This window comes from Phoca vitulina, unplaced genomic scaffold (assembly GCF_004348235.1).
Source record: "Phoca vitulina isolate PV1807 unplaced genomic scaffold, GSC_HSeal_1.0 scaffold24, whole genome shotgun sequence".
Lineage (NCBI taxonomy): Eukaryota > Metazoa > Chordata > Mammalia > Carnivora > Phocidae > Phoca > Phoca vitulina.
In genome coordinates this window covers 13,067,608-13,093,728 of record NW_022589727.1, presented here as the reverse complement: position 1 = coordinate 13,093,728, position 26,121 = coordinate 13,067,608, and the positions used below count along the sequence as shown (strand labels likewise).

The 26,121-nt window shown below is 35.5% G+C and overlaps 1 long non-coding RNA gene across 1 annotated transcript in view; it reads right to left on the bottom strand.

The window, feature by feature from the left end:
* The window catches only part of LOC116642809, a 202,687-nt gene extending 178,070 nt beyond the window's left edge, over positions 1–24,617 (bottom strand). Inside the window, exon 1 of the long non-coding RNA XR_004301384.1 lies at positions 23,389–24,617. This is a non-coding gene — a long non-coding RNA (uncharacterized LOC116642809). The remainder of the gene's footprint in view (positions 1–23,388) is intronic.
* Positions 24,618–26,121: the final 1,504 nt, after the last annotated feature.

The window sequence follows — 26,121 nt, the reverse complement described above, 5'->3', positions numbered from 1 at the left end:
AAAATAAAATAAAATAAAATAAAATAAAATAAAATAAAATAAAATAAAATAATAAAAAATAAAAGAATGAGGAATAATACTATAACTCCATATTTAGATATGAAATATAAGTATCAAATATCAAATTACTGTCAGAATATTTTTTTTCAAAAACTAACAAAACTGATCTTGCCTGCAGTAAGTCCATTATAAAATCTTTCCTCTTCAGCTCCCCTGTTAGAGAGCCTAGAGAGTATAACCTTACAGCCCTTATAGGGAGCTGCAGCTCATCCAGTCAGATGTACTGTCTCAAATGCAAAAGCAGTCTCCAGCTGAGTTTCTTCTTCACTTTGATAACAAGTGAGTTATCAGCAAGGGTCTTTCTTAGTGCAGTGATAATCCATTCTGTTATAACACTTTGTTGTAGACTTGGTCTCCTGATCCATATCAATAAAACACTTCCTCAGGAGATTTTTCCAACATCTGGTTACTCCATGGTTAAATAAACATAGGAAAATAAGCAAACCTTTTAATTATTTTACCTATGAATACTTAATGATATCAGGGAAAGGGGTAGGTTTAAATCCTAAATCTGTAGATCTTCCAAACATTAATTTGGAGGAAGTTGGCCTTATTCTTAATAAAACCAGTGGTAAAAAAACATAGGCTACAATGATTTGACATAATTTAGCAATATAATTCTTAGAGATATAGTTCATCTATTCCACTTTTCCAGAAGACTGGAGATGATAAAAATTATGATACGTTATTATATTTGTATGCTAATACAGAGACCCTGAATTACAATGGAAGTGAAATGACTTCCGCCACTGGAAACAGTTTTAATGTGTGGGATGATATAATTCAGTAAGGACTTGATTATCATTCGAGCTTCTGCTTTAACTAATGGGAAAACTTCTGGCCATGAAGACATCATGCATACTCTCACTAACAATATTTATCTTTTTTTAAAAAAGATTTTTTTAACAAATAATGCAATAGATGTTAAGAAAGAAAAAAAGGAGAAGAATGTAGCAGGAGGGGAAGAATGAAGGGGGGGAAATCGGAGGGGGAGAAGAATCATGAGAGACGATGGACTCTGAAAAACAAACTGAGGGTTCTAGAGGGGAGGGGGGTGGGAGGATGGGTTAGCCTGGTGATGGGTATTGAGGAGGGCACGTTCTGCATGGAGCACTGGGTGTTATGCACAAACAATGAATCATGGAACACTATATCTAAAACTAATGATGTAATGTATGGGGATTAACATAACAATAAAAAATTTAAAAAAAAGATTTTTTTATTTATTCATTTGAGAGAAAGAGAGAGGGAGCAAGCGAGAGCACAAGCAGGGGAGGAAGGTCTGAGACAGAGGGAGAAGCAGACTCCCCGCTGAGCAGGGAGCCTGACACTGGGCTTCATTGCAGGACCCACAGATCATGACCTGAGCTGAAGGCAGATCCTTAAATAACTAAGCCACCCAGGTGCCCCTACTTCTTACCTTCTGATGGCACCAGCTAAAGAAAATCTATTTGGTACCATGTCTCAGGTAATGACCTCAATAGGCTTCCTTCACCTCTTATATGTTACCAATAAAGAATTTTTCTGATGAACAGCAAACATTTGTATTGTTTTGAGAATTATTTGATCCGTATTATAAATATGGTAAGATTCCAAGTCTTTCAGCATATTCCTTTCGTTTGAAGAAGTTTTTAATGACATTATACAAGCCATTTAGATATACAAAAATTTAGGTACAAGAACAATACTACCAGGTAATTCTCATTCCCCTGTTCCACTTGATTTCCAATTTTCTAATTCCTTAGAAGTCATATATTTTTATAACTGTGAATAGCAGTCCTTAAATAGAAGTAGTGGGGATTCAGTTTCCTCAGTACAAAATTTAGCAGCCCTTTCACAGCTTAGTCTACACATTTATTTCTTTTAGGCATTTCTTTTTTTGTCTGGTACAAGCTTCATAATGATATATATATAAATATATATATTCATTAAGGAAGTGGCAATGACTAATAAATCATTATTTTCCCATGTGATATTTTAATTCCCATTGATATTAGAAAGTCTCTATTCTTCCTAATTGGGCCATAGCATGACAGACCCCAAATATATATGTTTACTTTCAGTATAGATATTAACTTAAGAATGCTACCTAATTTGATCACTTGAGTAATAGCTATGAGTTCTATCACTTGAGCTGATTTACTTTGGGAAAACAGAATACTTAAATACCTCATGAGGACTGACTACTGCATAAGATGCTTTTATATATCCCAGTGTATTTCTCACACAAGATCCACCAGCAAACAGTAGTAAATCAACACTGGGACTAGGAATATCAGAATAATTAGGGAAATCAGATGTGGTCGAGTATGTTGTCTATGGCTATGAGGCAGTCATATTCTGATATGGTCAGGGTCTGGCAACAGAGTAGATGAATTCAAAAGATTACAACTGCCTAAAATAATATTAGGATTAGCCAATAAGACTTGCTCATAGCTAGTCTGGCAGCACAGTGACAAGTGTTGCCCTTATGAACCTATAAAATTGCAGTAAGAGCATGAGGTACATTTAAATAAGTTAGATGTCCCAGAGTTAAAGCCTGAGCCTTTTCAATCAGAAGAGAGCCAAATTTTACTACTAATATACATCTTGGCATGCCCAAAGCAACAGAATCCAATAATACATAAAAGCAAGCAATAGGCATAGAGTCAGAGCCTAAATTTGAATAAGCACACGGTCACTAGCAGCTCTCTTGTTCTTGCGACAGGAAAGGTTTAATATTTCATCAAAATTAGGAACAATTAATATAGGAAGGAAATGGTGGTTACTTTAAAAGTTTGAAAGACTTTTCCAGCCTCTTTTGTCCACAATAAAGGTACTGGTGTATCACTGTAACATTTCAGTGAAAAGCACAGCCTTTACAGAAAAACCAGGATTCACCAATCCCCATCTCAGTGTTCTACTATAGTGGTTCATATGTTTGCTTTCCTTCTTGCTTTGTGGTAGACTGCTTTATTTGTAAAAGTGACTGACCAGGATGAAACTGTCTTTCATTCATTGGCTGATAACAAATATTCCAAATACTTAACTTCAGTTTGACACATTGCAATTTATCTAGAGAGTCTTTATGTCCTTTACAAATTTAGTAAAGCCAAAGTACCTTCTTTAAAGCACGTATAAAGTGTTATCCATTATCAATAAATCATCCACATATTGAATGAATGTGGACCTTCTGAGGTGGGGAATTATTTTTAAGTCTCTTGTAAATGCCTAGAAAATATAATAGATGAATATCTGAATCACAGAAGGATCCATGCAAAAATAGTGCAAGACACCACAGGTAAGCAAAAAAAAAAAAAAGGAATCTTGAATACTATGCCAAAAATACAGAAAAGAAAGCTGAACTTATGCCTATTACAGAAAAATATTTAGCCTATATAGATACAGAAGTTAAGACAATAACAGAGTTGAGTCACAGGAATCAAAGGAATCACGCACTCATATTTTTTCTAAGATTTTATACAAATCTAAAATGGGCCAAATCCTTGTCAAATCCTCCCTCCATTGTCAGAGGTCAACATCTCTTCTTTATCATGCTGTTTTTCTAGCTTTCTAATTACAGGTTCTATTTCTTATACTTGAGCTGGAGAGAAGATATTATTTTAGACATGGCCCTAGCTTTTTGAAGTTTTGTTTGTTTGGTATAAGTTATAACAATAGAATTGATATCTTTCATTAAACTGGTGTAATTTGTAGGGTCCACAAACTTACTATTTCTTGTAGGTCAGTACTTTTTTTTTTTCTGAGTATAGTTGGCACACAACGTTGTATTAGTTTCAGGTATACAACTTAGTGATTTGACTAGTTTGTACAGTATGTTACATTCACCCCAAGTATAGCTACCATTTATCCCATTACATTGCTATTACAATATTACTGACTGTATTCCTATGCTCTGTTTTTCATTCCCGTAACTTACTCATTCTGTAACCAGAGGCCTATATCTCCCTCCCCCTTTCACTCATTTTTTGCAACCCCCACCCCCTCTCCTTAGCAACCATCAGTTTATTCTATTTATAGTTCTGATTCTGCTTTTTGCTTATTATTTTATTTTTAAGTCAGGTACTTTTTAAAAATATCAGAGGAGATTGCCACTCTTCCCTGTCCCCTTTTCAGTTAAGAAGGAACGTATTTACAAACCCAGGTACCTTACCTTAAAAGGAGTCACAAAAACACTCCATCTAGAGTATGGTAGCCCTTAGTGTACACAGGAGGTCCATAGTCCCTCATGGTTTGTTTCCCCCTCCGATTTCCCCCCCTTCATTCTTCCCTTCCTGCTATCTTCTTCTTCTTTTTTTTTCTTAACATATATTGCATTATTTGTTTCAGAGGTACAGATCTGTGATTCAACAGTCTTGCACAATTCACAGCACTCCGCATAGCTCATACCCTCCCCAATGTCTATCACCCAGCCACCCCATCCCTCCCACCCCACCCCCCACTCCAACAACCCTCAGTTTGTTTCCTAAGATTAAAACTTCCTCATATCAGTGAGGTCATATGGTACATGTCTTTCTCTGATTGACTTATTTCGCTCAGCATAACACTTTCCAGTTCCATCACTGCAAATGGCAAGATCTCATTCCTTTTGATGGCTGCATAATATTCCATTGTATATATATACCACTTCTTCTTTATCCATTCATCTGTTGATGGACATCTTGGCTCTTTCCACAGTTTGGCTATTGTGGACATTGCTGCTATAAACATCGGGGTGCACGTACCCCTTCAGATCCCTACATTTGTATTTTTGGGGTAAATACCCAGTAGTGCAATTGCTGGGTTGTATGGTAGCTCTATTTTCAACTTTTTGAGGAACCTCCATACTGTTTTCCAGAGTGGCTGCACCAGCTTGCATTCCCACCAACAGTGTAGGAGGGTTCCCCTTTCTCTGCATCCCTGCCAACATCTGTCGTTTCCTGACTTGTTAATTTTAGCCATTCTGACTGGTGTGAGGTGATATCTCATTGAGGTTTTGATTTGGATTTCCCTGATGCCGAGCAATGTTGAGCACTTTTTCATGTGTCTGTTGGCCATTTGGATGTCTTCTTTGGAAAAATGTCTCTTCATGTCTTCTGGCAATTTCTTGATTGGATTCTTTATTCTTTGGGTGTTGAGTTTGAGAGGTTCATTATACATTTTGGATACTAGCCCTTTATCTGTATGTCATTTGCAAATATCTTCTCCCATTCTGTTGGTTGCTTTTTGGTTTTGTTGACTGTTTCTTTTGCTGTGCAAAAGCTTTTTATCTTGATGAGGTCCCAATAGTTCATTTTGCTTCCCTTGCCTTTGGCGATGTTTCTAGGAAGAAGTTGCTGCGGCTGAGGTAATAGAGGTTGCTGCCTGTGTTCTCCTTTAGGATTTTGATGGACTCCTGTCTCACATTTAGGTTTTTCAACCATTTGGAGTCTATTTTTGTGTGTGGGGTAAAGAAATGGTCCAGTTTCATTCTTCTGCACGTGGCTGTCCAATTTTCCCAACACCATTTGTTGAAGAGACTGTCTCTTTTCCATTGGACATTCTTTCTTGCTTTGTTGAAGATTAGTTGACCATAGAGTTGAGGGTCCATTTCTGGGCTCTCTATTCTGTTCCACTGATATATGTGTCTGTTTTTGTGTCAGTACCATACTGTATTGATGATGACAGCTTTGTAATAGAGCTGGAAGTCCGGAATTGTGATGCCGCCAGCTTTGCTTTGCTTTTTCAACATTCCTCTGGCTATGCGGGGTCTTTTCTGGTTCCATACAAATTTTAGGATTATTTGTTCCATTTCTTTGAAAAAAGTGGATGGTATTTTGATGGGAATTGCATTGAATGTGTAGATTGCTCTAGGTAGCATTGACATCTTCACCATATTTGTTCTTCCAATCCATGAGCATGGAACGTTTTTCCATTTCTTTGTGTCTTCCTCAATTTCTTTCATGAGTATTTTATAGTTTTCTGAGTACAGATCCTTTGCCTCTTTGGTTAGATTTATTCCTAGGTATCTTATGGTTTTGGGTGCAATTGTAAATGGGATCGACTCCTTAATTTCTCTTTCTTCTGACTTGTTGTTGGTGTATAGGAATGCCACTGATTTCTGTGCATTGATTTTATATCCTGCCACTTTACTGAATTCCTGTATGAGTTCTAGCAATTTTGGGGTGGAGTCCTTTGGGTTTTCCACATAAAGAATCATATCATCTGCAAAGAGTGAGAGTTTGACTTCTTCTTTGCCAATTTGGATGCCTTTTATTTCTTTTTGTTGTCTGATTCCTGTGGCTAGGACTTCTAATACTATGTTGAATAGCAGTGGTGATAGTGGACATACCTGCCACATTCCTGACCTTAGGGGGAAAGCTCTCAGTTTTTCCCCATTGAGAATGATATTTGCTGTGGGTTTTTCATAGATGGCTTTTATGATATTGAGGTATGTACCCTCTATCCCTATACTCTGAAGAGTTTTGATCAAGAAAGGATGCTGTACTTTGTCAAACGCTTTTTCTGCATCTATTGAGAGGATCATATGATTCTTGTTCTTTCTTTTGTTAATGTATTGTATATCACGTTGATTGATTTGCGGATGTTGAACCAACCTTGCAGCCCAGGGATAAACCCACTTGGTCGTGGTGAATAATCCTTTTAATGTACTGTTGGATCATATTGGCTAGTATTTTGGTGAGAATTTTTGCATCCATGTTCATCAGGGATATTGGTCTGTAATTCTCCTTTTTAATGGGGTCTTTGTCTGGTTTTGGGATCAAGGTAATGGTGGCCTCATAAAACAGTTTGGAAGTTTTCCTTCCATTTCTATTTTTTGGAACAGTTTCAGAAAAATGGGTATTAATTCTTCTTAAATGTTTGGTAGAATTCCCCTGGGAAGCCATCTGTCCCTGGGCTTTTGTTTCTTGGGAGATTTTTGATGACTGCTTCAATTTCCTTAATGGTTATAGGTCTGTTCAGGTTTTGTATTTCTTCCTGGTTCAGTTTTGGTAGTTGATACATTTCCAGGAATGCATCCATTTCTCTCAGGTTATCTAATGTGCTGGCATAAAGTTGCTCATAATATGTTCTTATAATTGTTTGTATTTCTTTGGTGTTGGTCGTGATCTCTCCTCTTTCATTCATGATTTTGTTGATTTGGGTCATTTCTCTTTTCTTCTTGATAAGTCTGGCCAGGGGTTTATCAATCTTGTTAATTCCTTCAAAGAACCAGCCCCTAGTTTCGTTGATCTGTTCTACTGTTCTTTTGGTTTCTATTTCATTGATTTCAGCTCTGATCTTTATTATTTCTCTTCTCCTGCTGGGTTTAGGCTTTATTTGCTGTTTTTTCTCTAGCTCCTTTAGGTGTAGGGTTCGGTTGTGTATTGGAGACCTTTCTTGTTTCTTGAGAAAGGCTTGTATTGCTATATACTTTCCTCTTAGGACTGCCTTTGCTGCATCCCAAAGATTTTGAACAGTTGTGTTTCATTTTCATTGGTTTCCATGAATTTTTTTAATTCTTCTTTAATTTCCTGGTTGACCCATTCGTTCTTTAGTAAGGATGCTCTTTAGCCTCCATGTATTTGAGTTCTTCCTGACTTTCCTCTTGTGATTGAGTTCTAGTTTCAAAGCATTGTGGTCTGAAAATATGCAGAGAATGATCCCAAACTTTTGGTACCCATTCAGACCTGATTTGTGACCTAGGATGTGATCTATTCTGGAGAATGTTCCATGGGCACTAGAGAAGAATGTTTGTTCTGTTCCTTTGGGATAGAATGTTTTGAATATGTCTGTGAAGTCCATTTGGTCCAGTGTGTCATTTAAAGTCTTTATTTCCTTGTTGATCTTTTGCTTAGATGATCTGTCCATTTCAGTGAGGGGGTTGTAAAGTCCCCCACTATTATTGCATTGTTGTCGATGTGTTTCTTTGCTTTTGTTATTAATTGCCTTATATAATTGGCCACTCCCATGTTAGGGGCATAGATATTTACAATTATTAGATCTTCTTGTTGGACAGACCCTTTAAGTAGGATATAGTGTCCTTCCTCATCTCTTATTACAGTCTTTGGTTTAAAATCTAATTTGTCTGATATAAGGATTGCCACCCCAGCTTTCTTTTGGTGTCCATTAGCATGGTAAATGCTAATGGTTTTCCACCCCCTCACTTTCAATCTGGGGGTGTCTTTGGGTCTAAAATGAGTCTCTTGCAGACAGCATATCGATGGGTCTTCTTTTTCAATCCAATCTGATAGCCTGTGTCTTTTGATTGGGGCATTTAGCCCATTTACATTCAGGGTAACTATTGAAAGATAGGAATTTAGTGCCATCATATTGCCTGTAAGGTGACTGTTACTGTATATTGTTTGTGTTCCTTTCTGGTCTATGTTGCTTTTAGGCTCTCTCTTTGCTTAGAGGACCCTTTCAGTATTTCTTGTAGGGCTGGTTTTGTGTTTGCAAATTCCTTTAGTTTTTGTTTGTCCTGGAAGCTTTTTATCTCTCCTTCTATTTTCAATGACAGCCTAACTGGATATAGTACTCTTGGCTGCATATTTTTCTTGTTTAGTGCTCTGAATATATCATGCCAGTCCTTGCTGGTCTGCCAGGTCTCTGTCGATAGGTCTGTTGCCAGTCTAATGTTCCTACCATTGTAGGTTACAGATCTCTTCTCCCGAGCTGCTTTCAGGATTTTCTCTTTGTCTCTGAGACTCGTAAGTTTTACTATTAGATGTCGGGGTGTTGACCTATTTTTATTGATTTTGAGAGGGGTTCTCTGTGCCTCCTGGATTTTGATGCCTGTTTCCTTCCCCACATTAGGGAAGTTCTCTGTTATAGTTTGCTCCAATATACCTTCTGCCCCTCTCTCTCTTTCTTCTTCTTCTGGGATCCCAATTATTCTAATGCTGTTTCGTCTTATGCTATCGCTTATCTCTCAAATTCTGCCCTTGTGATCCAGTAGTCGTTTATCTTTTTCTCAGCTTCTTTATTTTCCATCATTTGGTCTTCTATATCACTGATTCTCTCTTCTGCCTCATTTATCCTAGCAGTTAGCGCCATTTTTGATTGCACCTCATTAATAGCCTTTTTGATTTTGACTTGGTTAGATTTTAGTTCTTTATTTCTCCAGAAAGGGTTTCTCTAACAACTTCCATGCTTTTTTCAAGCCCAGCTAGTATCTTTAAAGTCATGATTCTGAACTCTAGATCCGACACCATACTAATGTCTGTATTGAGTAGGTCCCTGGCAATTGGTACTACCTCTTGTTCTTTTTGTTGAGGTGATTTTTTCCGTCTCGTCATTTTGTCCAGAGGAGAACAGATGAATGAGAGAACAAAATGCTAACAGGGTAACAATGTCCCCAGAAAATATACTCAAAACAATCAGAAAAGACCTGAAACCGGGGAAAAAGAAAGGGAAAGAAAGAAAAAAGAAAAAGAAAAAGATAAAACCAAACAAAAACAGAACAACAAAAAAAAACAAAACAGAATATGATCAAATATGATCAGGCTGGTGCATAGATCAGTGCCACACACTAGATTTTGGGTGTATTTTGGTCTGTTAGAAGAAAGTGCCTCCCCAAATTTTAAAGAAAGAAAAACTTATATATGTACAAAAGTAAGGGTTGATATGATGAAGGGATGGAATATGACTGTAAAGATGAAAAAGAAGGGCATGATCCTTTAATAGAGACCTATTTTCATGGGCCTCAGAGGGTCTCAAAATTGCTATTAGGAAGAAGAGAGGTGACATGACTACAGATTTTACAGATATTAAAAAGATGGGAGAATGTTATAAAATACTTTATTTCCTAGATTAAATAAGTTATATAAAATGAGCAAATTATATAGGAAATACAAATTCCCAAAGTTCACTTAAGACAAAAATGATAACTAGAATAGCACTTACAATGTAATTAAAGACCTTTCAAAAACAAAACAAAACAAACAAAAACAACAGCAAAAACACATAACGTCTAGGGACTGCTGACTTCACCTGTGAAGTATTTATGAAAAAAATACCTAAAATAATATAATTTCTGGAAAAAAAATCTTCCAGTTGAAAGTGTAGAAGTACTCTCATCTCATTCTGTTACTCTGATACCAAAATAAGGTGGTTAAAGACGAAAAAAGCAATTTTAATATACAAAATTTCACTCATAACCATAGATGCAAAAATCCTTAATATCATTTTAGCAACTAGACTACAATAAGAAACATAAAGGGTAATATTTAATGATAAAGTGGGGTTATCCCAGGAAAGCAAGGTTGGTTTAACATTAGAAAATCAATGTATCCCATATTAACTGATGAGATAGAAAACTGTAGGAGCTACTCAATGATGCATTTGGCAAAATCCAACTATTATTTCTGATCAATATTCTTAAAAGAAACAAAAATTAAAAATAGAATTAAATTCGCTAAACCTTGTAAAGAATAGCTACAAAAAAACTAAACAAACAACAACAACAAAACTATAGCTGGTAATAGTCTGAAAACTTTTCCCCTAAGACCAGGAAGCACAGCATGTCCAATTCAACATTAAAATGGAGATTTTAGCCACTACAATAAGGACAGAAAAAATTAAATCCAAGCAAATTGCTTTTCAAAGTGGTTTTGCCATTTTACAGTTCCACCAGCTGTGTATAAAATTTCCAATTCTTCCACAATCTTACTAAAGTTCTGCCATTCTAATAGATGTGTAGTGGCATCTCATTGTAGTCTTAGATTTCTCTTCTATGACAATGAACATCTGTTCATGTACTATTAGCTATTTGTACATCTTTGGTAGTGTCTTTTCAAAATTTTTGTCCATTTAAAAAATTTTGTTTTATTTTCTATTGCTCAGTTTTGAGCACTCTTTTATATAGTCTGAATGCAAAACCTTACCACATAAATGCTTTACAAAGATGTTCTCTCTAGCTATTGTCCTTTTATTTTTTAGTAGTGCATTTCAAAGAGCAGAAGTTATATTTTTATGAAGTCTAAATGATCATTTTGTTAATGAATCTTGATTATGTATCTAAGAATTGCCTGTCAAAGGCATAAATATTTTCTAAAATTTTTATAATTTGTGTATAATCTGGTTTTAGTTAATTATTCATATAGTACAAGTGTGAATCAAAGTTCTTTTTGCGTGTATTTCTTTGTTTTTTATATGGACATCCAACTTTTCCAGAACCATTTGTTGAAAAGACCATCCTTTCATGGTCTTTAACCAACTGGTGGACCAGTCGATTAAGCATCTGCTTTCAGTTCAGATCATGATTTTGAGGTCCTGGGACTGAGCCCCTCTGTGGGGAGGAGAGTCGGCTTCTCCTTGTCACTCTACTCCTCCCCCACCACTAACCACTTGTGTGCTCTCTCTCTTTCAAATAAATAAAATAAAATAAAAAAGACCATCCTTTTTCAATCACATCACACCTTCACATTTGTGAAAAATCAATTGCCCATTTAAATCTGTATGTATTTCTGAACTGCCTAGTCTGTTTTATTGATCTATTTTATCTATCTACATAAATATCATTCCTTTATGATCCTTTTAATATTTATAAAATTTGTAGTGATGTCACCCTCTCATTCCTGAGATTGGTACTGTCCCCTATTACTCATCGATTATTCCAGCTAAAGGTTTACCCATTTTATTAATATTCACAAAACATAAGCTTTAAAAATACTGATTTGCTCTGTTTTTGTTTTAATTTCTATTTCATTGACTTAGCATCTGGCTTTTAATAATTCCTTTCTTTTACTTACCTTGGGATTTATTTGCTTTTCATTTTTTTAGTTACTCAGGGTGTAAGTTGAGATAATTGATTTAAGATTATCTGTTCTCTTTCAATGTAGGATTTTAGTGCTATAAATTTCCCCTTAAAATGCTTTTCATTAAATTTATTACACATTTATAATATGTGATTTAGTATTTTATTTGTTGATTTAGGCTTTATTGTAGATGTCATGAAATTATCACAGTCTCTCTTCAAGTGATTTTTTAATATCTCATCTTTAGTGTAAGAAATTTAAAGTATTATACTTCCATTTACTCCCAACCAAACTTTATGCTATCATTACTATTTCATTAAGTGTTATAAATCCTGCACTGTTCTTTATTATTTTTATGTAAAAAGTCAATTATCTTTGAAAATATTTAAATAATAACAAAAATGTTATATATTTACACATATAATTACCTGTGCTCTTTGTTCCTTTGTATAGATACATATTTCGCTGTGGTATAATTTTCCTTTACTTGAATTACCTGAAGTAATTCAGTTCTGCTGGTTAGAGATTATCTTGATTTGTGTAAGCCAGAGAAATCTATTTCAACTTTTTTTGAATGACATTTTCACTTAAAAGTTCTAGATTGGTAATATTATTTCTTTAAATACTTTGGGATGTTGTTGTAATATCTTCTCACTTGCATTGCTTCCACTGAGAAACCTTTTATATTTATCTTTGATACTCTGTACTAGAGTATCTTCTATTTCTGATGACTTTGAGCTATTATCTTTATCACTATTTTGAGAACTTTGATTATGATGTGCCTTTGTGTGATTTTAATAATGTTTGTTGTACTTGATGTTTGTTGAGCATTCTGGAACTTTAGGTTTATACTTTTCATTAAATTTGAATGATAGCTATTATTGTTCAGATATTTTTGTCCCTCTGCTTTTGGGGTTTCCAATCACAAGTGTATTGGACCCTAGAAGTTTCCCCATAGCTTTATTATCTACTTTTGTTTGGTTGTCTATTTGTTTTTGGTTTTGACCCCATCTTCTCTGTGTATTTCACTGTGGATTTCATTTGGATTGTATTGCTGTGTATTCAAGATCACTAGTATTTTATTCTACAATACCCACTCTATCCTTGATCTCTTTTTTATTTCAACAATTGTAGTTTTAATTTCTTTAAAGTTGATTTCCATCTTTTAAATAATGTACATGTCCATATTTAACTTTCTGAATATATAAAAATATTTTTAATAACCTGTTTTTAATATCCTGTGTCAATTCTAATAGTTGTGTCATTTCCAAATTGATTTCTACTTTACTTGTGTTTCTCCTTGTCATGGATAGTATTTTCCTGCTCTTTCCCTGCCTGCTTATTTTTTGTTGGTTGCATGTTTGTTTGTTCTGTTTTTTCACACCAGATATTATGAATATCTTGTTGGGTGCTGGATTTTTTTAATTACCATAAATTTTCTTGAACTTGATTCTGGAATGCAGTTACGTAGTTTCCATCTTTTCAGAAATTTCTTTTAATATTTATTGATACCAGAGCATTACTTAACCTAGGAAAAATTATTCCCCAATGTTAAAGTAAAACACTTATTTTGCTTATTTCTTATTTTTTTGTTTTTGTTTTTCAGTATATTTGACATGCAACATTACATTAGTTTCAGGTGTACAACATAGTGATTTAACATCTCTGTATCTTTTGCTATGCTCACTATAAGTGAAGCTAAAGTAAGACACTTCTGATTATGTTATCCAATGCCCTATAGGTCATGAGGCTTTCCATTTAGACTAGTAGGAACAGGTATTTTTCTTGGACCTGTGTGACATCCAGGAACTGTTAACTCATAGTTCTTAAGCTTGCCTCATATGCATGTGTCGATATGTAATTACCTGAATATTTGACAGCACTCTTCTCCATAACTGCATTCCCTCTCTGCTCTCCAGTTCTCTGTCCAAAAAACCTTAGACACTTTGGTATCCACAGATTCTCAGCTTTGTCTCTTCAGTCAGGGAGTATGCAGCGCTTTGCCTGTGTGCCATCCTCACATAGCCACCTAAAGTCAATCTCAAGGTAGGAAGCTGAGAATTGATAGGGCTGAACCTGTTTACCATTTTTTAGGGATACTCTGTACTTCATTGTCTAATACCTAGTTTACTGAAAACCATTCTTGCAAATGCATTGTGAATTACTGATTATTTCAGTTTTTATAAATTGTAAACCAGACTACATCCTCCCACATTTACAAATCCCTGTAATACTTTATTTGGACAAAGAAATATTCTAGCTAACTATAATACTGAGGAGAATTTGCATGATGATGTACTGAACACTCTGATCTATCAGCAATAATAGCCTTGGGTTGAGATTGAAGATTAGATGCATTAGACACAAAAAGTTTTAGCTCAGACAAGTTTATCTACCTCTTCAGAGGATTTAAAGTTAGTAATCACAAGAGTAGCAATAGCATTGCAAAATTCTGGTGACTCTCAGGCACAGCTTCTAATGTCCTCCACTTTGTACAAGTCATGCGTAAGGTTACAAGTCACAAAGCTTGTAGGGTGCAGACCATCTCTAGCTCAGGAAAATAATAAACTTCAGCATCCCTTGAATTTTTACATTTCCTCAGAAGTGTGTGAATAGTACCTATTTTCTATTGCAGCTCAGTATCATTAGTTATCAGTAACTTATCAATTACTGCTTTTTCAATAAGCAGTCATAAATAAACTCCATGTTCTTTTTTGATACAGAGCATTTTTCTCAGACCTAACATATTCTTATAAATCCATTGGAGTTAGTTGCAAGAATGATTTAATCAAAGATTTTCCTGAAGCTAATGGTGGAATCACAGACCACCTGTCAACACTTTCCTCACAGATAACATACCCATTATTTGCCTATTATACTATTTATTCTATATGGACTCATTCACATCTCACTATGCTACTCTAAACAGTCTGTAGTTAGTTCTATATATAGCTTAAAGGGAATATTTAAATCAAGAGCTAAATGGTAGTGGCTGGAATGAGAAATGGAAGATAAAGGAAATATTTTCCTTTATCTTCCATATTATTTTGACTTCATGGATTTCAGTATCAGTGTCCTTGGAAGTAATTTACTACATGTGCTGAAATAACAATTTTATGGCATTTTGTTACTCTGGAAATCAGTAATCAATACTCTCTACTGTTTGGAATATACAAATCATTTCAGAATATCAAGAACTCAATTTTCTAACAGTATCACACACTTGTAGATCACCCATTATGTATAAGGCACTGTACTCTACATGTATCTGGTTAAGTAAATTTAAAATTATTAACAAGGCTAAGGTAATTTCTTCCAATCTCACATAGGCAGAGTAGCGTACTATCCAATGGAACTGAATTGACCCATAACTTGTATTGTTCATCATGTAAATATCATTGTTAAATGTAATGCATAACTTCACTCTCTTTAATGGACTGTAAATATATTTAAACACTAAAGTTTTTTGCAATTAATATAAATATAACCAAAAATTACCTGTCCTTATACCAAGTGATATTGCTTATCTCAGCTGTAAAATAAAACATAACTCCTATGCATATCCAGCATACAAACTGAGGTGTTAATCAAATGAAATTGTATATGTGAGTCAGCTAGTAAACTTTAGTGTCTTATCTTAAAAGAGAAAAGAACCAAATAACTACTAGGCCATTTCTATATTCAAGACTGAAATGGAGAATCTTGATTATTATCCATGTTATTCAAGGATGAAAATTCTACTGTTACTAATTAGTTTTGTCAAATTCTTTAATCATATATTAGGCATAAATAAGCTGATTTCACCTCAATTTTAAATTGTATTATAATAACCCTCCTGATATATTGATTCTATAGGATTACTACTCATATAATTAAAAACTTAAAAATAATCACTATGTTAATAATATGACTAATTTTATATGACTTTTCACATAAATTTATGTAATTTGAAGGTATTAGGAAAGCTAACATAAAAGAACAAAGACATCGTAATTATAGTTTAGAAATCACTTGTAATTCAAAGCATGCTATTGCAGAACAGAGTTATGGAAATATTAAAAATAAAAAATTCATTGTTAAATTATATTAAACAGAGAAATGAATTAGCTTCAAAGTATTTTAAAGTTAAAATAATTTTAAATATGTATCAGAAGAAAATGATAGACAATTTCTATTTCGCTAGTAGGTATTCTAACTTTATTCTTTGCATATTCATTATAAATGATAATCCTTTTGATCTTTTAACTTCATTAGAAGTTCTTATAAATTTCATTCACTTATGGCAAGTTTATCTTATGTGAGTTTGTAAATTAAATTTACTCCTCTACTGCAAACGATTCCCTTTCAAAATAATGCGACAATTATTTATGTTAATATTCACCAGCAAACATTTATTGAATCCCCACCCCATGATGTGACAAACACCATACTAGAAAATGAGAAGACAAAAGGAATATAGAGTTTTGAGCTAAATTAATGCACAGTCTCATCATTTTCACAATGTACCAACTAACCAGATAAAAGACATGGGATGTGCCCTCAGGACACATATGACCTGACAGCAGGGGGAGGAATACATGTGAAACAGTAAGGGGCAATATAAAATATTGTAATTAAGAGTAAAACCTATTCATTAATCAAACCTATCCATATTACTTGGTCTGAGATACTTAAATTTACAACTTGAAATTAATGGTAAAAAAAATCACTTTGTAAGAATGTAAAACAAAATTCAATGATTTACTTTCCAGGTAGATAACTATAATTCTTACAGGTGTATCTAGACATTTTAGGATTTTAATTTGCTAATAAAGCTTGCCTAGAATAAAGCTTGAGATTTGAGAATAAAGTTTGCCTAGACAGAGGGGAGTTTGATAAAATGACTTAACGGTAGGGTGCCCCTTGTGTAAAGATAGCTTAAAGGTTCAAGCCTACAGATGGTGAATGGAAATTAAAATACTTTAGCTGATTTAAAAAAAAAAAAAAGCAAGTTGAATTTAAGCTTGGTTTGGGCAGACTCCAATACTCAACTACTGCAGGATAAAAACTCACTTGCAGTAGACAGCAATATGGTCATGCTTATTCACAGAGGACATGCAACCATTTTTTAAAGTACACTGAGAATTCAGCAACCTGAAGGTGAAGAACAGTGAAAACTTAGATATTATATTTAGATCACACAGTAAAGCAAATAAGAATTAAAAACAGAAATATATTTTGCTAGCAACAAATTGAAGTATGAGATAATAAAACAAACACAAAAGCCTTGTATGAGTAAACAGAAGGGAGCCAAGACCTTACTACCACTTCTTTTTGTCTGGAAAGTACACAACTCACTAACAGAAGTACTCAGGATGACACTGTGACTAATCCTGGGTGAAAGCTGATGGTCCACTTAGTTCTTGCCATAGGCAGGGCAGATCAGGAACTGCCTGCACTGAACACAGCTGGCATTTCTTCTAGCTCGGGGAAGTGCTAAAGATAGGATTATCACAAAATTATTTTTTAAATATACTTGGCCTTAGTAGAATTTTTTGTATTGATCTTAAAAGTAGCTATCATTATCTAGAACTTTCAAGCAAACTTAATGGACACATATAAGTGATGAAATTGCCAAAATTGGAAAAAAGAGTTTTCAAACTCTAGGAGAGTGAAAACCACAGAACAGTGAATGACTCCTTTTTAGCTCATGTGTATTGAGTGAACAGTGTGGAGAGAACTAAATAGCCAACCTATCTGTCTTTCTCTTGCTCTCTCTCTTTGTTTCTCTAAAGCCTCTAACAACCTCTACAGTAGGTTTTATACCAACAACTAATTAAAACTTTTGTAGACAACACCCAGTAAACAAAAACACTTTAAAAGAACATTCCACAAAGCATGGAGATTTACTGATGAAATTACTGTCTTCCACGTCTCTTTCTTGGCTACTTCCCTAAACAACATGGCAAATTTTCTAAAATACCAATAAGGACAAGCAGTGTCTGACAGACTATGTTAGCTTCTACCTTTAGCATTACAGATCTAGTAAGAAATATCAATCCAAGGTTTCCCTTTAATGAGGTCTGCCATAAAACCAACAAATATAATCCTTTCAGCACTAATGTGAAATAGTTCATTAGTTAGAATATTTAAAATAATGGTTAAAAACTAACTAAATGCTTATATTCTAGGATGACAATTCAGTAGCATTTTGTTTAAAAAAATGATGATGATAAATAGATATAAAATCAATCAATCTATGTATCTACATATAGTGACAATCTTACTCTTGGATGAGAAACAGATTCCTAGCTCTCAGCTTGTTCTTCTATGAATGAGAGGCTGGATGGGACACATAAGATAATTTACAAATGAAGGTGATATGATTCATTCCTTAAATTCAGAGATTATAAAAATAAAGAATTATTAATAACTCGTGATTATAATGGAATATTTTAAAGAAATATTTCAAAGAAATGAATTACCACCATGATGTGACTGCTACGATTGAACATTATCCCATACAATTATATTGGCTAATACTAATAAAAAGTATTGCTAATATTAATTTCTGTTTCATTTATTTTAAATCTGAATGTATTTGAAAAAACTAGTGTAACCTTATCTGAGTCACACATTCTAAAGGCATAAAAGAGAATCTTATCATTACTTAAAAATCACTTTCTGCTCAAAGAACTATAATAAGTAATTGTTTTACAGAATGGCACTGAGTTACAATACCATTGTGTTTTGATCATGATAATAAATTATAATAGCATAAATCTAAAATATATCCATATCCAAAGAAATTATATATATATAAAATATATCCATATCCAAGGAAACAAGAGCTATTTGTTTATATAATCCATAAAGAAGTTTTCTTAATGAGCTAACAAAATCTAATGTATAAGTTGGCCACACAACGCATACAAAAATGTTTTCAGATGGCTAGAGACATGGTTCCCATACATTATTGAAAAGACACATGCTATTTCTAGACAGTATACTTTACCACCAAAGGTATTATGTCATATTATTTAGTCTGAATTTATATATTGTGCTAAAAGGAAACAAAATTTTCAGGTAGTATGGGGAAACATACCATTGAAATATATGACCAAACTGACTAATCTTCCCTGAAGAGAGGTACTTCTAAAAGGAGCATCCTTCAAGAGCTGTGTGACTGACTAGAACTATTCTACAGAGCTAATGCTGTAGTAGAAGATAATAAACTTTTTTTTGGTGATGGTGCCTCCCTCCATCTGTGCACAGGAGTCTGCCTCTCCTTCTCTCTCTCCCTCCGCCTTGCCTCCCTGCTTGAGCTCTCTCCCTCTCTCTCTCTCAAATAAATAAAATCTTTAAAAAAGAGAATAATAATACCTAGACCACAGATTTATTTGTGCTGATCAAATCAACTGACATAATAAGCATTAACTAATAAATATAAATATTTTTAATAATACCTGTGATACAGTAAGCAGTAATGGAAACTTTCATGTTTAATGATATTATTCATTTCTTTTTTATCTCATCTAGGTCTTCCCTTTAAGATACTCTAATCTGGAAACATATGAATTGATTTTTTTTCCTTATATTAAGAATGACAAAAACAATTTCTAAAATGAAATTCTTTAATCAATAATTTCTGATATGCCCTGAATTGATATGCTCTGATTTGGTCTATCACATCATGCTGAAAATTAAATCATTCTTTATCTCTGGTATTTTTATTTGAATGGACCTCATTTTGCCAATAGTAAGAACAAGGATGTTACTTCCCTTTCAGTTTCTAGTATTTCGACCATAGTTAGAGAGGCTAAGGCCAGATTGAAATGCAAATATCTTAGTCATATTTCTAAAGTCTAGTGTTCATTCTATCATTTCAGCTCTTTGGGACTGATGTTGGATCTCCTCATACCCTCATCATCTAGTTCCCTGACATTCAGGAGTGAGGACATGAAAAATCTCAATTCCCTGTATGTGGTACTAGTTGGGTTTTCCCTGTCTCCACTTTGGCCTACAGCACTTTACTTCCATTTCCAGGGTATGTCAAGGAAGTCTTCCCATATTTTTGTTATTTGTAGAGGTTTCCGTCTCTGAAAAGCTGATGAAGTGGAAGGACTGATGGTGGAAAAGGAGGTGTAAGGGCATTTAGCTCAAGATTGTGATTGCTGACACTGTGGTTGCTATAGAACCTATTGCTGATAATAATTAATCCACAAAGTGTGCATTCCGCTCTACTTTGTTTCACACTGAGGGTTTTCTCCATTTCTTGGGACAAACCATGGGTCTTTAGTAATGAGAGTGATCAGTTAAGTCATACTATCTCAATGGAATGAATTCTGTAACACTGATGATAAGTAGAATGCCAAAATGATTTCTTTTTTTTTATTATTATGTTATGATGTTATGTTAGTTACCATACAGGACATCATTAGTTTTTGATGTAGTGTTCCATGATTTGTTGTTTGTGTATAACACCCAGTGCTCCATGCAATACGTGCCCTTGTTAATACCCATCACTGGGCTAATTCATCCCCCCCTCCCCTCTAAAACCCTCAGTTTGTTTCCCAGAGTCCACAGTCTCTCATGGTTCGTCTCCCCCTCTGATTTTTCCCCCTTCATTTTTCCCTTCCTTCTCCTAATGTCCTCCATGCTATTCCTTATGTTCCGCAAATAAGTGAACTGACTTACTGAACTGAACTGACTCACTCAAATAAGTGAAATTGACTCTCTGCAAAATGATTTCTGATAGTGCTGTGAATATTAGTGATTTCTGAGTTTTATCAAGATTTTAGAAAGGGTTCCAGAATAAACTCAGATGGCTGTACTGATGGTGTTTGAAACAATAAGCATCTTTTGGTTCTCCTTATAAATACATACAAATGTCCTTATAAATGATTGAAATTTTTCACTGGTATCAATACCAAGTATAGTAAAAAAGCTTTAGAAAAACCATAGTGTGCATGTGTATATGGCCTAAATAAGTTTATTTTGGATCTTCATGAACCTATCATTGAATTTGCTCTTGTATATTTAAATGATATGCTCTAATCAAAACAAAAAACATTGCATAATTGGTACTATGATTTTTTATTATATTAGCATTTATCATAATTCTAAATATTTCAGGATTTTAGAAAAAGATAATCTGAAAACTTGTTTTAGATGTATTTGTGTACAAATTAAATTTGTATCGGTATAAGGATTAGGGAAAAATAAGTGAAAAATTATTTGTATCAAGTATGATAGTAAGCAGAGACAGTCTTGCCACTATTGTTCTCATAGTAAAGTTTCCTTTTTTCTCCCCCTGTTCAGTAGCAGAGATTTGTGTTTTTTAACCCCACTGATTTGGGTAGCTCTGTATTCTGAGAAGCCAGCAGAGGAAGTATTTTAAAAAATTGCTGCTAGTGTTAGCTCTCTCAGCTTGATGCATGACATAGTCTCCTGCATTCCTATATTTTCTTCTCTTAGTCTATGACTAACATGTAACAGCTACTGATCAACTGGAAGCAAAATTCTTCAAACTTCTGGGAGTAGCAGTTGATAAGTTTAGCATGTCCTGCATACAAAATAGCAAAATGTTTATATGTATGAGCCTTAGGATCAGATAGACTGGTTTTAATTCTTGACTCTAAAATTTATTGGGGGTATATTTTGTCCGTATTTTACTCAGTTGCTGTTATTGCTACTGTTTTTCTTTTTGTTGTAATAATTCTCTCTGGTTGATTTTTGCCTGGCTGAGATAAAAAGGAAATGGCTGGTATCATTAAAAATAAGTTTTTTTTTTATTATTGCATACTATATGCCAGGCACTACTACAAATGTTTATGTGTGCTAATTAATTTGATTTTGCCATGCTACTGCCTCAACCAGTAGTCAACTGTACAAAATGTATGATGCATACTATGGATTCTATAATTGCAGCCTACAAAGAACCCCTCTTCCTAAAGACAGTTGAGGAAGTTTGAGAACTTTTAATTACAGCTTGGACCTTATAGAAGCTGTACAAAGCAGCATCTCCATTCAAAGTCATTGAATAAAATGTGTATCACCTTTCAGCGACCCTGTTGCTTTGCTAAGTCACATTCTTGGGAAAAGGCAGTTGGAGCAAAAATAGATCAAGTGATTGGACTGCTATCTCTCTCAGAGGAACAAGCCTTTAAGGCATGTAAGATCAGCTATTCGTTGGATTGCTGTAGAAGTCCACCATCACATTATCCATGTGTAAGTATTAATTTGAAAATGTACTGCACTATTCTGTTTTCCCCTATTATACTTTCCTCTCTTCTGAGAAGATAGCTAGTGTAGTTATTAATAATTTCTGAAACCCCAGAATAGATACGATGGATGACAGCACAGACATCTGTAATTGGATTCAATTGTTTCGACAATGTTGTTAGTGCTCTGTGTGAGTCTGAATTTCTTAGAGATTATCCAGTTGCACTGTTAGGATTTGATCTCTCAGTTACTACACTTACTATAAGTGGTTAGTACTATCATACACCTAGAAAGAGCTGATGGGCAAGCTTATGTCTCCCTCATAAGGACTCTACTCAACTTACATCCCTGACTATTTTTATGTAAGTGTTTCATATTTTAGAATCCCCTCCAACTTAGCTACAAAGTACGTAAGAGATTTCCAGCACATACAGTAAGGAGGATCAACAAATAAGAAACACAGTTATTGTTCAGTTTGGCTATTGTGATAAAAATAGAGATGGATTTGACATATATATACCCTACCAGGAAAATTCCTAGAATTTTAAAGTTTGGCTCAAAAGAACAGAATCTTTACAGAAAGAAGCTTTATGAAAGGACTCAAAGCATAGCATAAGTGCTTCTCATCGTAAACAGGGACTTCTTACACAATTGAATATCAGGCTAAGAGAGTTTGAAAACCATGAAATATTGTACCTATGGTGCTGAAAGAGAATAAAATGTGATACTGAGCTCTTAGTAATCATGCTTAGTTAGATAAATAAAAGCCTTGATATATCTTTGTAGTTTAATGATAAGCAGTTTATAGTCCTTAAACTACACCATTGGTTATTGAACAAATATCTATGAATCCAAGTAATAGTCCTGGTGACATTAACTTCTTCATTTAAAAAATTTTGTCTAAAATACACTTTAATGAGAGAAAATTTTCTTCCTGTAGTAATATTAGCCATAGAACACTTGAAAACAACACATCATTGACAAAAGCATTCCCAAAACATACAAAAGTGTGTTCTGAATTTCACCAATATTAAAAACTGGAGTTAGAAACAAATCTCAGTATGTATTAGGAAATGAATGTTTCCTAATGTTCTTGTAGATAAAACTATTACTTTTTTTTTGTCATCTAAGTCTCAGTAATCCATGTTTTTTGTTTGTTGTCGTTATTTACATCTTATTTACTTTTCCTCTAGCTAGCTGTGTATGCAAACATATATACAAAAGGAGGCAGAATTTTATATATTAATCTTTAGTAGGAAGGTCTCAAAGAAGTGGTTGAGGATTTCTGGTCAGGACAAAATAATTAAGACTCAAATACAACTGTAAGGCCTAGAAAGAACACAAGAGAAAACCAAAGGAGAACAGTGAAAAGTAGTATGAAGGTGAATTCATTTTGTTACGGAGATACCTGAGGACTGGAACAACACCACAGCAGAAGGCGACAGCCCAGGACTGGCATTTCCCAATCTCCAAACCAACAACAGAAGATAGCCCAGATCAGGCAGACTCACTTCTCCGGTGGGTCAAATGGGAGTTCTGCTGACAGTATCAGGCAAGTTTGGCAGAACTAGTATGGTAGAAGCTATCAAAATCCCTGTCCACCAGCAGCAAATATAGTAAATTAAAGGATAATAGTTTATTGCATTTCCTTAAGGAGATTATTCTGAGTTCCTCAGACAATACATAGATGTCCGTCTCTTTGGGATCAATTGTTGGAGTTTTATTGGTTTCCTTTGGTGGTGTCATGTTTCCATGATAATCATGATCCTTATGGCATTGTGTTGGTGTCTGCACATTGGAGGATGTAGGTACCTCTTCCAGTTTTTATAGACTGGCTTTTGCAGGCAAAGCCCTTCACTGGTCAGCCCCTCTAAAGAGTCTGGTGGTGTCCACAGGTGGACTTGCTGTTGGAGTCCTGAGGCAGGTGGATCTGGTGCCTGGGTCCGCAGGTGGTCCAACCTGATGCCTGGGCATGCAGAAGCAGGTCTGGAGCCTAGGTTCACTGGGGTGGGCCTGGCACTTGAGTCTGTTGTGATGGACCTGGGACCTAGATTCTGCGCCCACAGACGTCAACCAGGCACTAAGAACAGATAGGGTGAGCCTGGACTCTGGGTCCACAGGGGGCCATTGGGAGCATCGGTCCACAGGAGCTGAGGGAGCCACAGGCACTTAAGTGGACCCAGCAACTGGGCTTCCGGAAACTCAATGAGAGCCTGGTGCTGAGGCAGCCGCCTGGGCATGAAAGCGCCATCTGGGGGTGCGGGAGCCGGCCAGTGACCTGGTCAGCTGGGGGCCTGCATTCACGGGCTCTCTGGGAGCCTGGAACTGAGGAAGCCACCAAAGCCAAGGGGTTGGGTTCTCAGGAGCTCGTAGAGAGCCCGGTGCCGAGGAAAACGCCTGGGGCCCATATGGGGCTGCTTCAGCCCATGCCTGTGTGGGCTGGGGCCTGCCTTCAAGGCACGCTCTGGGAGCCCGAGCTGAGGAAGTCACCTGAAGCCGTAGGAGCCGCCTGGGGTAGCTGGAGCTGGGAGACCTGGGTTGGTAAAAGCCGGACGGGAGCTTGTTGCCTCGGGACCCGCCGGGTGCCAGCAGACACCAAGAAGAGCCTACGCCTAGATTCCCGGGAGTCCAAGGAGAGCCAGGTGTCCAGGACGTCTGCCGTAAGGCGCGGGGGAGAGCGTTAATGCCGTGTTGCCGTAAGGCGCGCAGAGAGCCGGAAGCCTGCTGCCCAGGACACCACCAGGATTGCGGAAGCAGCTGGAGGCACCGAGGTGAGCAGGAGCCGGGTTTGTGGGAGCCCACCAGGAGCCACCCAAGGCCTTGGGAGTTGGCCTGTTAATGGGGTGACCGGCTTTGGGGTCCGTGCGCAGTCATCACTTCACTGTCCTCCCTTGAGTGCGTGGGGCTGCCAGGTTTGGGAGGAGGGAGGAGGGGATGTGAATCTTTCTTTCCTGCCCTCCTCAGTGTGCACTTTGTTATTTCTGTTCTTCGCCCAGGTACTGCAACCCCTCACCTGGAATCCTTGGCTCCTATGAAGGTATTTCTATGCGCAGTTGTTTAAATTGATGTTCCTGGAGGGAGGATGAGAGCTGGAAATTTCCATGCTACAATTTTGATCCATTTATTTTTTAGTCTGTTTTATTTCTAAGGACATTTTCAATTTTATCCAAGTTATGTTGGATACTAGTCATTTATTATTATTTAGTTAATGTTTGCTTTAGGTTCGGTTATATCACCTGTTTCATTCCTAATTTCCCTCATTTTTGCTAAAACTTGTTTCTTCATCAATCTGTGAAAACTTTAAGAATTCTATTGGGTTATTTAAAGCAACTTTTTGCTTGGTTGTTTCTATGTCTTTTTAATTAACTCGAGCTTTTATCCTTATTGTATTCTGTCCACTTTTTTTGGATTTATTTTGTTTTTCTTTCCCCAGCATTTTAAAATGTGCCACTTGATTATGGGCCCTTAATTTGGTCCTGTGCAACCCCTACTTGCAAACCCCCTCATCTTCTCAATCTTAAGTGTGAATTTCAACCACAGGTATCCAGTTCATTAGTCTGACTCTAAACCAATTACCTGCATTCTCCCCGCACCATTCCCAAAAACCATGGTGCAGTATTTTGGGCATGAAAGTTTGGGTATTTTCTTTGAATGGAACACAAAAAAATATTGACAGATAAAATATTTGTCTTTTTTTTCCATTTGCTGAAGCCTTTATTCTTAGTGTGTTTTTTTTTTAATTAAGAAGTGTTTGAAATTAACAATTATATTTTGTACAATTACTGATAATGATTTTTAATTGATTTATGATTATAATCAATTAGGTATGAAACTGCAGGCCTTTAGTTTCCTGAAAAAGATGTTTGAATGTGTTGTGTTCTTTGAGTTAGATTGCTAATATTTGGTTATTCCCCTTCATTTGTAAGGGAGGCGTTTCTCTTGCAACTCAAGCGTGACATTTTTTTTTTTGCCTTAATTGGTCATTATCTTTAATGAAAATAAATCTGTATTTTCACCCTTCCTGTTTTAAATATGGAAATTTGGTATACTATCACATATCCCCCACTTCACTACCTTCAGTTATTTTGCTGAATTAAGTTGGGTATGTAGATTCATATGATGCTAATAAAGATGATGACAA